The sequence below is a fragment of the Crotalus tigris genome, unplaced genomic scaffold (genome assembly GCF_016545835.1).
Source record: "Crotalus tigris isolate CLP2741 ecotype Arizona unplaced genomic scaffold, ASM1654583v1 scf7180000024343.1644824, whole genome shotgun sequence".
Lineage (NCBI taxonomy): Eukaryota > Metazoa > Chordata > Lepidosauria > Squamata > Viperidae > Crotalus > Crotalus tigris.
The window spans coordinates 1,215,801-1,229,292 of NW_024100513.1; the positions used below are offsets into that span (position 1 = coordinate 1,215,801).

At 44.4% G+C, this 13,492-nt stretch overlaps 1 protein-coding gene across 3 annotated transcripts in view; it reads left to right on the plus strand.

Annotated features, from left to right (window-relative positions):
• Nucleotides 1–13,492, plus strand: part of ARHGEF7 (Rho guanine nucleotide exchange factor 7) — a 142,233-nt gene that overhangs the window by 121,725 nt on the left and 7,016 nt on the right. For all 3 annotated transcript variants that reach the window (XM_039326742.1, XM_039326735.1, XM_039326736.1), the window contains one exon: nt 6,956–7,066. The gene's annotated coding sequence lies outside the window, so the exon portion shown is untranslated. The remainder of the gene's footprint in view (nt 1–6,955; nt 7,067–13,492) is intronic.

Consider the following 13,492-nt stretch of genomic DNA (forward strand, 5'->3'; position numbering starts at 1 on the left):
CCTGATTGAATATATCTCACTGAAAAGAAGCATTTGCTTTCATCAGTATAGCTCACTGCCTGGGGATTCTCCCTTTTCCCCCATCCAGAGAGAAAAAAATATTCAGCTAAAGCTAGAGGAAGATGAAAAGACAAAGCTGTCAGACTGGAATGTCTTCCACAACTGTTTTCATTGTTTAGAGATAGTCTTCAACTTATGACCAAACTGAGCCCAAAATTTCCATTGTTAAGCAAGACAATTGTTAAGTGAATTTAACAACTGTCAATTGTTATTATTTAACAACCGCAACACAGTTGTTGTCCTGTCCCGCTCACACATGCCCACACCACAAGAGTTTGAAGTCTTTATTGAGGCTTTGCAAGGCCCTAATATTGTTTCTCAAGGCTCATCCCAACAAACAAACACAACACCCAATGAACCCAAGTCCTAAACAACCTCAAGTCTTAGGGCAAAGAATAAATCCAGATACAAGTCCACAGTCGGAGCACAATACATGAACCCAAAGTTCAAGTCCAAAATCTGAGATGCAAAGTCCAAAGTCCAGTCACAAGGTCAAGGCACAGGTCTGGAAGCAGGAGTCACAAAGGCAGAACACATGAACAACAGGAAACAGATAAGTTGTCTCCAGTGTCTCTGCTCCATGTGCCAGCCTGTGTAAGCCCATTAGCCTTTTTGCAAGTAGCCTTGCCAGCCTCCGTTGGAGGTGGGAGACACTCCAGTCTGACACCTTTGTCTTTTCATCCTCCCCTAGCTCCCTCCATTTGGCCCTGCGAATGGCGTTGGAGGCAGTTCCTCCTCCACTGACTAGCTGCAGCTGTGTTCTCTCACTGCCCGGTATTTCTAACTGGGTCCTGAACCCTCTGGCTGCAGCTGCGTCTCTCCCCTTTCTTCTTCAGCCTGGTGATCATCCAGTTGTTCCCTGATGCCCTCTCTGAGGTTCCTGGCCTCTCCTCTTCCCCTGACCCATTCAGTCCCTGCTCAGAGACCTTGGTGTCTTTCTGACTGTCCCCCATGCCCCCCTCTGAAGTCCCCAGAGTCAGCTTTTTTTCATTGTCTGAGCTGGCTTCAGGGAAAGCTGTTACAGCTGTTAAGTGAATCTGGCTTCCCCATTGACTTTGCTCGTCAGAAGATCACAAAAGGTGATCAATCACATGCCCCTGGGACACTGAGACCAACATAAATATATGCCAGTTGCCAAGCTTCTTCTGAATTTTGATCACATGACTATGGGGATGCTGCAATGGTTGTAAATGTGAAAAATGTCATAAGTCACTTTTTTCAGTGCCATTGTAACTTTGAACAGTCACTAAATAAATGGTTGTAAGTCAAGGACTATCTGTATATCAGTGAAAGGTTTGCATCTGCTTTTGGCAATTTATAGTTTGAAATGTAAGTTGTTTCCCAGCAACATTTTATTTACTTCTAACATATTGTATGTATTCTATGAAATTGCTATGATCTTAGTTGCTCTATGAATAATGATTTCAGAAGAGTTTCCCATCATTTTTAACATTGACACCCTTTGAGTAGTTAGGATCTGTAGACTAAATTCTTCAGATATTATAAACTGCTGAGGAGCGCTCTCTGGTGGTAATTACCTAAAAATCTGAATTACCAAAAGTAAGATGAAGCTCTTTGAAAATAGGAAGAGCGCACAAATTCTTACAAGTTTAACAATAAGGAGGCAATTGAAATTACACAGCTCTAAATGTATGTTCCTCTTAAGAGTTCTGGCCTTAAATTTTGTTAAGGTGTTATGGGTACACTATGTTAAATAGTGTTATGGGTACACTAAATATTTTAAAGCAGATACTACATAAAATTTAGATTATGTCCATTCCTCTCTGATTTCAAGTGAAATTTTATTGTATTGTCTTAACCACCATTGTTCTACTGGCTAATAATTTGGAACTCTTAACAGTCACTGAAATCAAAAGTGTTGAAGATGCAGATCCACTCTCTCTCTTTTTTCTCTCTGAAATTTATTCATCACTTCAATCCAGCTGGATTCTGGGCAGTTTACAACATACCTAATATAGTAATAATAATAGAATAAAATTTAGCAAATATGTAACTGAAATAATTGTATAACCTATCTTGATTGCAAAAAAATATAATACTTAAATATCCTTCAGAAAAGGTAGGCCAGGATTTTGTCTGATTGTATATACCATTTTGAATCCAAGTGACTATTGCTGCAGACACCTTTTGCAGCTGCCTCTAGATCAGCGTTTCTCGACGTTCGTGTGACGGCGACCCCGTCACACGAATGTGCTGCGCATGCGTGGTGCGGCGCGCATGCGTGGTGCTGCCCCCATGCGCAGCGCGCATGCGTGGCGCCGCCCCCTGAGGGGGGGAAATGGCGGATCGCATTGTTTGGCGACCCCTGTAAAATGGTTTATCGACCCCAAATGGGGTCGCGACCCATAGGTTGAGAACCGCTGCTCTAGATAGTAGGGCTTTGTCATGCTTTAGCTTTGAAAGGAAAAATGGCCATCATAACTAAAAGATCTTGATATCTTTCTAAAGAAAAGTAGGATCAGGGCCAACCATAAGTCAAGAAAAAGGTAGTTTCATAAGATAGGGACCATCACTAAACATTCATACCTTCTGGATCCTTCAAAATAATAATAATAATAATAATAATAATAATAATAATAATAATAATAATATAGTAAAGTTGGAAGGGACCTTGGAGGTCATCTAGTCCAACCCCCTGCTCAGGCAGGAAACCCTACACCATTTCGGACAAATGGCTGTCCAGTCTCTTCTTAAAAACTTCCAGTGTTGGAGCATTCACCGCTTCTTGAGGCAGGTTGTTCTATTGGTTAATTGTTCTAACTGTCAGGAAGTTTCTCCTTAGTTCTAGGTTGCTTCTCTCCTTGATTAGTTTCCACCCTTTGCTTCTTGTCCTGCCTTCAGGTGCTTTGGAAAATAGCTTAATTCCCTCTTCTTTATGGCAGCCCCTGAGATATTGGAACACTGCTATCATGTCCCCCCTCGTCCTTCTCTTCATTAAACTAGACATACCCAATTCCAGCAGCCGTTCCTTATATGCTTTAGCCTCCAGTCCCCTAATCATCTTTATTGCTCTTCTCTGTACTCTTTCTAGAGTCTCAGCATCTTTTTTACATCGTGGTGACCAAAACTGGTTGCAGTATTCCAAGTGTGACCTTACCAAGGCATTGTAAAGTGGTATTAATACTTCACGTGATCTTGATTCTATCCCTCTGTTAATGCAGCCCAGCACTGTGTTGGCTTTTTTGGCAGCTGCAGCACACTGCTGGCTCATATTTAAGTGATTATCCACTAGGACTACGAGATCCCTCTCACAGTTGCTACTACTGAGCAAGGTACCTCCTATACTATACCTGTACATTTGGTTTTTCTTGCCTAAATGTAGAACCTTATTTTTTTCACCATTGAATTTCATTTTGTTAGATAGTGCCCAGTGTTCAAATCTGTCCAGATCCTTCTGTATCTTAAGCCTGTCTTCTGGATTGTTGGCTATTCCTGCCAGCTTGGTGTCGTCTGCAAATTTGATGAGTTCTCCATCTATCCGCTCGTCCAAATCGTTGATAAAGATGTTGAAAAGCACTGGGCCCAGAACAGAGCCCTGGGGCAGCCCACTACACACTTCCCTCCATGGAGATGTGGTTCCATTGAGGACCACATGCTGAGTATGACCAGTCAGCCAGCTATGGATCCATCTGGTGGTGGTGCTGTCTACCCCACATTTTTCTATCTTATCAAGTAGTACGTTGTGGTCTACTTTATCAAATGCCTTACTGAAGTCCAAGTAAATTATATCTACAGCATTCCTCTGATCCATTAATTTTGTCACTTGGTCAAAGAATGCAATAAGATTTGTCTGGCATGATCTATTTTTGACAAACCCATGTTGGGTTTTAGTAATGACTTTGCCTCTAGGTGTTCGCTGATTCGTTGTTTGATTATCTTTTCCAGGTATTGAGGTCAGGCTGATAGGTCTGTAATTTCCTGGGTTCATTTTTTTCCCTTTTTTGAAGATGGGAACTACATCAGCTCTTTTCCAGTCCTCTGGTAATTCCCCTGTGCGCCAGGATCTTTGAAAAATATAATTCAGTGGTTCTGAGATCACCAGTGGTTCTGAGATCACCAGTGGTCCTGGTGATTTGAACTCATCTAGCCTGCTCAGGTGCTCCCTTACCATTTTCTTGCCTATCTTAACTTGTGTTTCTATTCTGTTTTTTATGGCACTATTTTTGATAGGTTGGTCTATTTTTTCCCTTTGTGTAAAGACAGATGCAAAAAACGAGTTAAATAATTCTGCTTTCTCCCTGTTGCTTGTCACCTTCTTGGCACTTTCACCCACTAATGGACCAATCATTTCCTTCACTTTTTTCTTGTTTTTTACATATTGAAAGAAGGTTTTTTTTTGTTATTTTTGACTTTGGTCGCAAGCCTTAGTTCAATTTGAGCCTTGGCTTTCCTCATTTCATCTTTGGAGGCTCGGGCTATTTGCTGATATTCTGACTTAGTTATGTGCCCCTCTTTCCACTTTCTATACTTATCCTTTTTATCTTTTAATTTGTCAGAGAATTCTTTATGCAGCCATGCTGGTTTCTTTTGAGAGCTGTTATTTTTCCTCTTTGTTGGTTTTGTGCTAGACTGGGCTTTTATCATCTCATTTTTCAAAATTTCCCAAGCTTCTTGAGTTGTTTTCCCCTTGAGGATTCTCATCCATGAAATCCTTCCCAAGCCCTCTCTAAGTTTATTGAAATTAGCTCTCTTGAAGTCCAAGACTCTAGTTTGACTGTGTTCTATTGCTTGTGCTTCCATAATGTGGAATTCCAATATTGTATGATCACTTCCTCCCAAGGTTCCTATGGCTTCAACACCTTATATCATTTCATCTCCGTTAGCGAGAATTAAATCCAAAATGGCTAATCCCCTAGTTGCCTTCTCTGCTTTTTGGTTGTCTGCTAGGTTTGCCAGGAACCTGTTTGATCTTCCACTTGGTGCAGAGTTTGTCTCCCAGTTGATGTCAGGGTAGTTAAAGTCCTCCATTACTATTGTGATGTGCTTCCTACATACCTTAGTTAGCTGACTAGCAAAAAGTTCATCTATTTCCTTTGTTTGGTTGGGTGGCCTGTAGTATACACCTACGGCAATTTCATTTCCCCCCCTTTTATATTGACCCAAACGCATTCAAGACAGTTTTTATCACTTTTGTGCTCTATTTCTGTAGAGATGTAGTTATTTCTTATATAGAGAGCAACTCCACCTCCTCTTTTATTTGGTCTGTTCCTTTTAAATAATTTAAATCCCCCTATCTGTATGTTCCATGTGTGGGTTTCATCCCACCATGTTTCCGTAATGGCAACAATATCGTATTTGCCCTCATTAACCTGAATTTCTAGTTCACCCTGTTTGCTGTTCACACTCTGTACATTGGTGTATAGACATTTGAGTCCTTTATGACTGGCCCTGTGTTTACTTTCTACATAACCTATGTGGTGCCTGAGTTCCCCTATTGTCTTACCACCTATTTGGTTAGTGCACTTTGTGTGGCACTCACTATTAGAGGCTTGATTTTGCTTGACAGCAAGGTTGGTATTCTTGTCCACACACACATCTATGTTACATGCACTGATAGCCCTATAATTTTTAGATTGTCGTGGACAGGGTTGTTCTGTATCAATTAACTCACTGTCCCCGCTGTTTACCTTAAATTTTCCTCTAGAAAATCTGTGAATTTATAGCCAAGTAACTCAGTCCCTTTCTTTGATGGATGCAAACCATCTCTTTTGTACATCTTTTTATTGGACCAGCTACAGATATCGTGACTAATATATCCAAAGCCTTCCCCTTTACAGCACTTCTTTAGCCACATATTGAATTGTGCTATACACTGGCCTTTTCCATTTTGCTCCTTATACACTGGTAAAACCTCTGAAAAAGTAAGCCTACAGCCTATTCTGCTAAGTTCCTTCCCCAAGCTCTGGAAATTGTTCTGCACAGAGAGTACATCTTTTTGGGACAGATAATATTGTTTTAATGAAAAGACTGAATTGCACCCTCTCTATTAGAGCATATAGGGCAGGCAAAAACCCTGGAAGAGGGCAGTCCCTCACGTAACCTGGTTCTATGGCACAGGTAGCCTTAAAGGTGATAATTAGCATCATGAATTGTACCCGGAAACCAATTGGGAGTCAGTGCAACGTGTGGAGTAGTTGCGTCATATAAACAGAGAGAGAAACATCCAAAATTAATTCCACTGTATTCTGAACCAACTGTAGCTTCAGGATGGTTTTCCATGACAGACCCATGTAGAGCAACCAGCAGGTGATTAAGGGATGAATGACTGTTAGCAGGGCCTTCTGGTTCAGGAAGGGACACAATTGGTGCACAAAATGAAATTGTGCAAAGCTCATCCCCCAGCTACACCAGCTCTCTGTACCTCAAGCAAGAGATATGAGTCCAGGAGGAGTCTGGGTTGGACAGTGAATTGTTGAACATGGGTAACTTAAATTCAAACCTACCTTTAGCCATAGAATCTCATGGTATGATTTGGGCTCAGTTTAATGTTCCTGCTTCTTGTGCTCTCTTGATAGTATACAACTTAATTGTGGGAAAAAGTCAGAGGAGGGAGTGATATATATGCTGCCTTGAACTCATGGGGAAAATGTGGAATATTCTACATTTAGACAATCAGTAAACACTTGCACCACAGTTGTCTCATGAACTGTATATATTAATGGCCTTCTGCTTAATAGCTATTGTTTCTCCTTCAATAGTTCTGTGAGAATCCTAATGTATTCATTTTTACTGAAAGCTCATAGTTTTTATGGTTATTGAATATAATTCATAATAAAAATGACACATAGTTTAGAATTGGCTTGATAGATCTCATGATTTCAATTTATTGTGAAGTTTTTATATATATAACTTTGGGTATTTCTGTTTTTTGAAGTATGTGAACTTCCTTTTTATGAAGTATGCCAGACAAATGTATCCAGGATTGAGTGCACAGAACTAGGATGTTGTTACCACAAAGAGACATGCTATAAGAAAGCTGTACCAAGTAAGTAATTACCACAGTAGTTCAACAATATTCATTTGATAGAAACTACAGTGATAGCACATGTGTCATCTCACTATGCAACTTATTCTGAGTTGGTACTCATAATTCTCTCCAGAAGAAGTCATTTTTAGATATCTGAGTTATTTCTCGTTATGAAATGAAAAATAAATAAAAATATGCAAAACAGAGCTAGAAAAGATAAAGAATGGATTTATCAATCTTCCCCATTTTTTAAAAAACGGGAAAATCTTCATCTCTCCTCTCCCTTTTCTCTTGCTTTCAAAATGCACCTTGCTCTTGTTGTTTGTAAGCAAGTGGATGTTAAAACATTTTTCTTTTCTGGAAGATTATTAGTGACAGGCAAATGACCATCATAGACTTTTGCAAATGAGAGCAAAACTTCATAACCCTGCATCACAATCTCCAGGTGTGTCAATGCCTTAGATCAGTGATGGTGAACCTTTTAGAGACCGAATGCCCAAACTGCAACCCCAAACCCACTTATTTATTGTCGGGTGCTGGGTAGGCGTAGCCGCAGTGGCCACGACTGACTGGGTGGCCATGGCTGGGGTGGGCGTGGCCACCTCGATGCTCGGGAGGAGAGACACCTGTGGGGGCTGCGCAGGATTGGGGGAGATCCAGGGGGTCTCTGGCAGCTGGGGTGGTGGGCTGGAGGCTTATCCTGCAGGGTGAAGTGAGGCAGGGCGGGGTGCCAATTGCCCTGGGCCAAGGCAAGACAAGGCAGGGGCCAGAGCAGCTGCTGCCTGACACCATCGGCCCCTGCACACGGAGGCCAGCGAGTGCATGGGGGCAGATGGTGTCCATCAGCAGTCACAGCCTGCCAGCTGTTCTGCATCATGGCAAACTGCCGGGGGCAGCGGTGGGGGAAGGTAAGCTATGGCACATGCCCACTCCTCTCCGCTGCCACCCATCGTCCCGCATGCACATCCCAGAGGCACACACAGGACGATGTGAGGCAGCAGCGGCAAAGGGTGGGCGCATGCCAGATCCCACCTTCCCCCGCTGCTGCCATTGCCCCCACCAGCGCAAGGATGGGAGACAGCCCCGGGACGGCCGGAAGCCCTTGCCCAACCTGGGCCCCATCCGCTCGATGATTCTGATGGGGGTGGCAGCTGCTACTGCTCTGACCGGCCAATCATGCAGGGAAGCAGGAGAAGGTGGAAGGGCAACCGGGGGTCTGGAGCCACCTCAGCTGCTCGCTGGAAGTCCAACAAGGAAGTGGATCTCGCGCACCGGCTGCCCCTCCATCTCTTCATGCTTCCCTGCGTGGTTGGCCAGTCAAAGCAGCAGCAGCTGCCACCCCCATCAGAGCCATCGAGCGGATGGGGCCCAGGCTGGGCAAAGGCTTCCGGCTGTCCTGGGGCTGCCTCCACCCGCGCTGATCGGGCTCTGTGGCCAGTTTGCCATGATGCAGGACAGCCAGTAGGCTGTGGCTGCTGACGAACACCATTGGCCCCCATGTGCTTACTGGCCTCTGTGTGCAGGGGCCAATGCTGTCAAGCAGCAGATCTGGAAGCGAAGCTGTACTGCCCATCCTTGCACTGGTGGGGGCAATGGCGGCAGCGGAGGAAGGTGGGATCTGGCATGCGCCCACCCTTTGCCGCTGCTGCCTCACATCCTGTGTGCGCCTCTGGGATGTGCATGCGGGACAATGGGTGGCAGCGGAGAGGAGTGGGCATGTGCCATAGCTTACTTTCCCCCACCGCTGCCCCCACCAGCAGAAGTATGGATGGCACAGCTTCACTTCCAGATCTGCCAGCCGGGCCTGGCAATGCAGGGATCACTGCCACTGCCTCCTGCACAGCCCTGCATGTTGCTCAGGCACCACTGTCCCATGAGGCTGGGCAGCCGGTGTGCAAAATACGCTGCCTCGTCAGGCTGCTGAGGTGGGGCTGGCTGTAGCCAGCAAGCAGCCAAGACAGCTCCAAACACCTGGCCGCCCCTCCTCTGCCTCTTGCCTCCCTGTGTGGTTGGCCGATCAAGGGGCTTGGAGGAGCAGGAGAAGCAGCAGCTGCCACCCTTGTCAGAGCCACCATGTGTACAGGGCCCACACCGGGTGAGAGCTCCTTTTTGGCCGTCCCAGGGCTCTCCGCCCACACCGATGGGATTACACTGCGGAAGGGAGATGATGGCTCTGATTCCCCCCTGCTGGCCACCCCCCAGCCACCTGCCTAGTACCCCTTCTGTGCAATCTTACATGACCGCAGTGTGGATGAGAGGTTTGGCTGGCGGAAGAGGTGGCTTTCCTTCACAGAGGTGTTCCGACCCTCCAGCCTCCCCTAGCCAGATCCTCTTGCCTTCCCCCAGCGAGGACCTGATGACCCCGCACCCTCCTGCACCCACCCCAGTCCAAGACTCCTGCAGCCCCCCCCATTGTATCATTTTGCCCCCCCAGCTGGGACCTCCAGCAATTCTGCAACCGGGAGCTCCTGCCCCCACCCCAGCTGACCTCCCCGAGCAGCCCAGCCTGACCAAGATGGAAAGAAGGCGAGGCAGAGAATAGTTGTTTCAATTATTTGAAACCCACCACTGGTCGCTTCCAAAGGCCACTCACTCACTCTCCCACCAAAACCTCCTTTTATAGGTTTCCCTCACCTCGCCTAGCTCTCGCAGCTGTTCCTGGACTCCGCATGCATGGAGAGGGGGAGGGGAGCAGCCCGGCCCTGCGTCCCTCTGTGGCAATGGCGTGCGTTCCGACAGAGACGGCTCTGTGTGCCTCCTGTGGCACGCATGCCATAGGTTCGTCACCACGGCTTTAGATCTTTCCCATTGGGCATGAAGGAGAGTTTTACTTAGAAGCAGATAATATTCTCCATCAGAGCTCTCTATTTGCCAGGCACAGAGTTAGAAAAAAAAGCTCAGTCTGGTAAAGCCCATTTTTACTTGGGCTGGGAGTTAATAGTGGTGAAGGACATAATAGGTGGGCCAGCAATTCTCCATCATAATTTTTACAATCAGATTTTCTTTATAAGTTTTGAAGACAGCTCTGGTAAGCTTCCTGCTTCATTTCTCTTCTTTCTTGCTTTGTAAGCATTGAATGAAAAATGCAGTAAATTCATAGGTGCTGTGGCTGATTCATGATACAGATTCTTCAATTTCATATAAGCAAAGTGCCATTTAAGCCAACAAGGTTCTGAATTATTTATTAGCCAGAACAGAAGGGGTACAGAATATGATATTCTAAAGAACTTGTACATTTATCTGCTGCCGAATAATAAAGAGCTCTCTGGATAATATTTAAAATAAAAAATATGTGGCACTATTTATTGATTTAAGGAATTAATTGCTATGTTGTTAAGGTAGCATCTCCATTTTCTCTAAACTCCCCAGAATCTCTTCAAACTGGTTTAGAAATGCTGTAGAATAAATATATTATTATTCTTGGGTCTAGCAGATTAAAGGACTGTGAACCTAATATAAAGGTCCATAATCAGCCATTCAGGTTAGGCCAAGGAGTGGACAAGTCAAGCGGCTTTATAAACCACCTAAGGAGCATTTACACTCAATGCCTTGCTTGTATTGCAATTTAATGACAGAAATTTGTAGAATATTTTTAAAGCAAATGAAAATGGGCTTTGCCAAACTGCATTATATTTACACAGTTTCTCTCTTAGCTGTATCCTGGCAAAGTCCTCTGTCACTATACAGGAAGCCAGAGTAATCTTATGGTGATTTGCAGAAATAATTGAGATGAGTTGTGATTCCTTATTGCCAAAAGCCAATGAGAAAAAGGGAAGGGGACTGCCCCATCTCATGTTGAAGATTGTTTCTTGGAGTCCAAGCAATAGTGGGATTCAGCCGGTTCACACCGGTTCGGGAGAACCGGTAGCTAAATTTACCTGAATTCGGAGAACCGGTTGGCTTCTGGAAATCCAGTCTAGGCCTCGAATTCTGAATGGTGTATGTATGCATGTGTGTATTTGTGTGTGTATATGTGTGTGTGTGCAGCTACTTCTACAAGACATGCAGTACAAACATCCTGGACAAATTTCCCTCCCACCAGACAGAAGTCCAAGGTGTTCAGGACTTACTGTGCCAACCATTCCCAAATGCCATCCCTCCCTGAATCCATTTGACTACTTAATTACAAGGCAAATGAGGCAAGAAAGAAAACCTTACAGTGAGTTTCCACCCCCCCCCCCATAGTCTTTCCAGTTGTCTTCTGAGGCTTCACATGGGGGCCCATGGGTCCAGGAGTCCTTCCTTTCTTTGCAGCTTTCACTGGCATCTGGGTGATGTAGGACTTGGGAAGATCTGTTCCACTCTGGTTACATGTGACTTTCTAGTGGATGGCTGGATCCAAACTGAATTCCCTGGCTCAAATGAATGGAGGTAATATCTGGCACTATGTATTCTGATTCCAAAGGTTGTGGAGTCATCTGTGCAGGGCTGAAAGACATGAGAACAGGGTCCCTTCCCCCACTTTGTAGAAGAGGCACTGTTTGTCTGACACAGGAATGGAGAACAGAGGATAAGAAATGGAGAATGGAATGGGGGGTGGATAGCTTGCAGGCAGGGTTTTGAAAAGGCATTAATACTGCAGTTGTTAAAGAAACAGATAAACAGACAAAATGGGGACACAACAGATGAGAAAAGAAGCTGGGCAGCTTGAGAATGATGAAAGCTTCAAATAATTTTAGAAGCCTAATATTTTAATGTTTGCCAGGCACAGGAGAGTCTACCTTTAATATTTGTTTTCAAAATATTTAAACATCCTGACAGCATTTTGCCCAGCATTACCAATGCACAATTTAAATAAAAAGACCACATTAGAGATTGAAAAAATCCTTATATGTTCCAGGTTTAGTTCCATAGTAAAAAAAATTCTCTGATCACTGATAGGATAAGAAAAGTAACTTAAGAAAATGGTATTCTTAAAGGTACAGAGACAGAGAGAGAGAGAGAGATAAAAATAAACAAAGTTCTCTTCACTCTGTTTTGTTGGTCAGGCAAACTAGGGTGAGGGTATTTTCCTTTTGGTGGCTTATTTTAACATTTTTCCTTTTTTCTTTTCCTAGCAGAATTTAAAAATTTTTTCTCTAGAGATTAGGGACATTTAACAGTTACATTTACCTAACACACAAAGACTTTGACACACACAGACACACACAAACACACAAAGACAAGGGAAAGAACAGCAAAGGGAAACAGAACTCTTAGTTTTATACAGTCTGGTCATTCTCAATGTAAATCACTGTTAACTTAATTAGAAAGGCAAGAAAATCTTAAGAAACATTAACTGGTTGCATAGAAGAGGGGGAAGAAATCAACATTCCTATATTTTACTTTTCTTTTACGCACCTTTATTTAGCCAAATTGTTTTTTCCTGCTTCATCCCTGAGCAGAGTCCACTCCTGCATAACTTGAGTGCACACTTCTTACACATTCCCGCCTGGATGGGCAATTTGACCCTGCTCCAGGCATCCATTAGCCTCCCTTCCTCCCTCCCGGTGGGATCCTTTATCCTGAACTTCCCATGCTCGTTCCACCTTCCGCGATGAGACTCCAAGGCTTTCTCCTGGGTCCCTCACAACCTGCGGAATGCACTGTCCATGGAATACACCACCCCCAACAGGTGGAAGTACCTTCCAACTTGTGGTAACCGCCTTACGGTTTTCAGGCAAATGGCCTGCGAGGACTCTGTCTGCCAAAATTAATCAGAGTACAGGCACTTCTTTCCAGAATAGGGCTCTGCTCAGTGATTCTTAGCTAGTTGCCCAGGAGTGAAACCCTTTCTTTCCTTTGCCCTCACTTACCATGCACTTTCTCTTCTCTTTCTCAAAAGGTTCTGCACTCTGGCCAAACCACCTTGTTTTCCAGAGTCTGTTGTTCGAGCAGATCCTTTTTGAGGTTAGGAAAACAGAGGGGACAGGATCTAGCTGTTGCAGAGAGACATTCCATCTACATACCTATACACAGAGAGAGGGAGGGAGGGAGGGAGGGAGAGAGAGGGGGGGAGAGAGGGGGGGGAGAGAGTCTCTTTCGCCTCCTGGGCTTTTAAAGTTAAAATTTAGAGGTACTCACCTTCTTTCCAAACAGCCATTGAGCTCAAAAACTCAAAATTCCCTTTACTACCATTGTTCCAAATGGGCAGGATCTGGGAAACCCACCCACAGACACAAGGGGTCTGCTGCTGGCAAGATGGAGGGTTACCCAGGCCCAGTCATTTGGTAAGGTTAGCTTGAAGTTCCATCCTGGGTGCCAAATTGTTGAAAGAAAAATCATCAGGTCCAATCCAAGCCGGGAATAAATAAAATGAAGGCTGTTTGGAAGAAAGGTTCTGTTTATTGAAGAAGGGAACCTATAGCACATGGTTCTGGGACAGCTGACCAAGTAGAGATGGGATAGATGGGCTTTTATACATTCTTTGGGGTTTTGGTTTGGAGTTGTTCCTTTTCCTGTGCA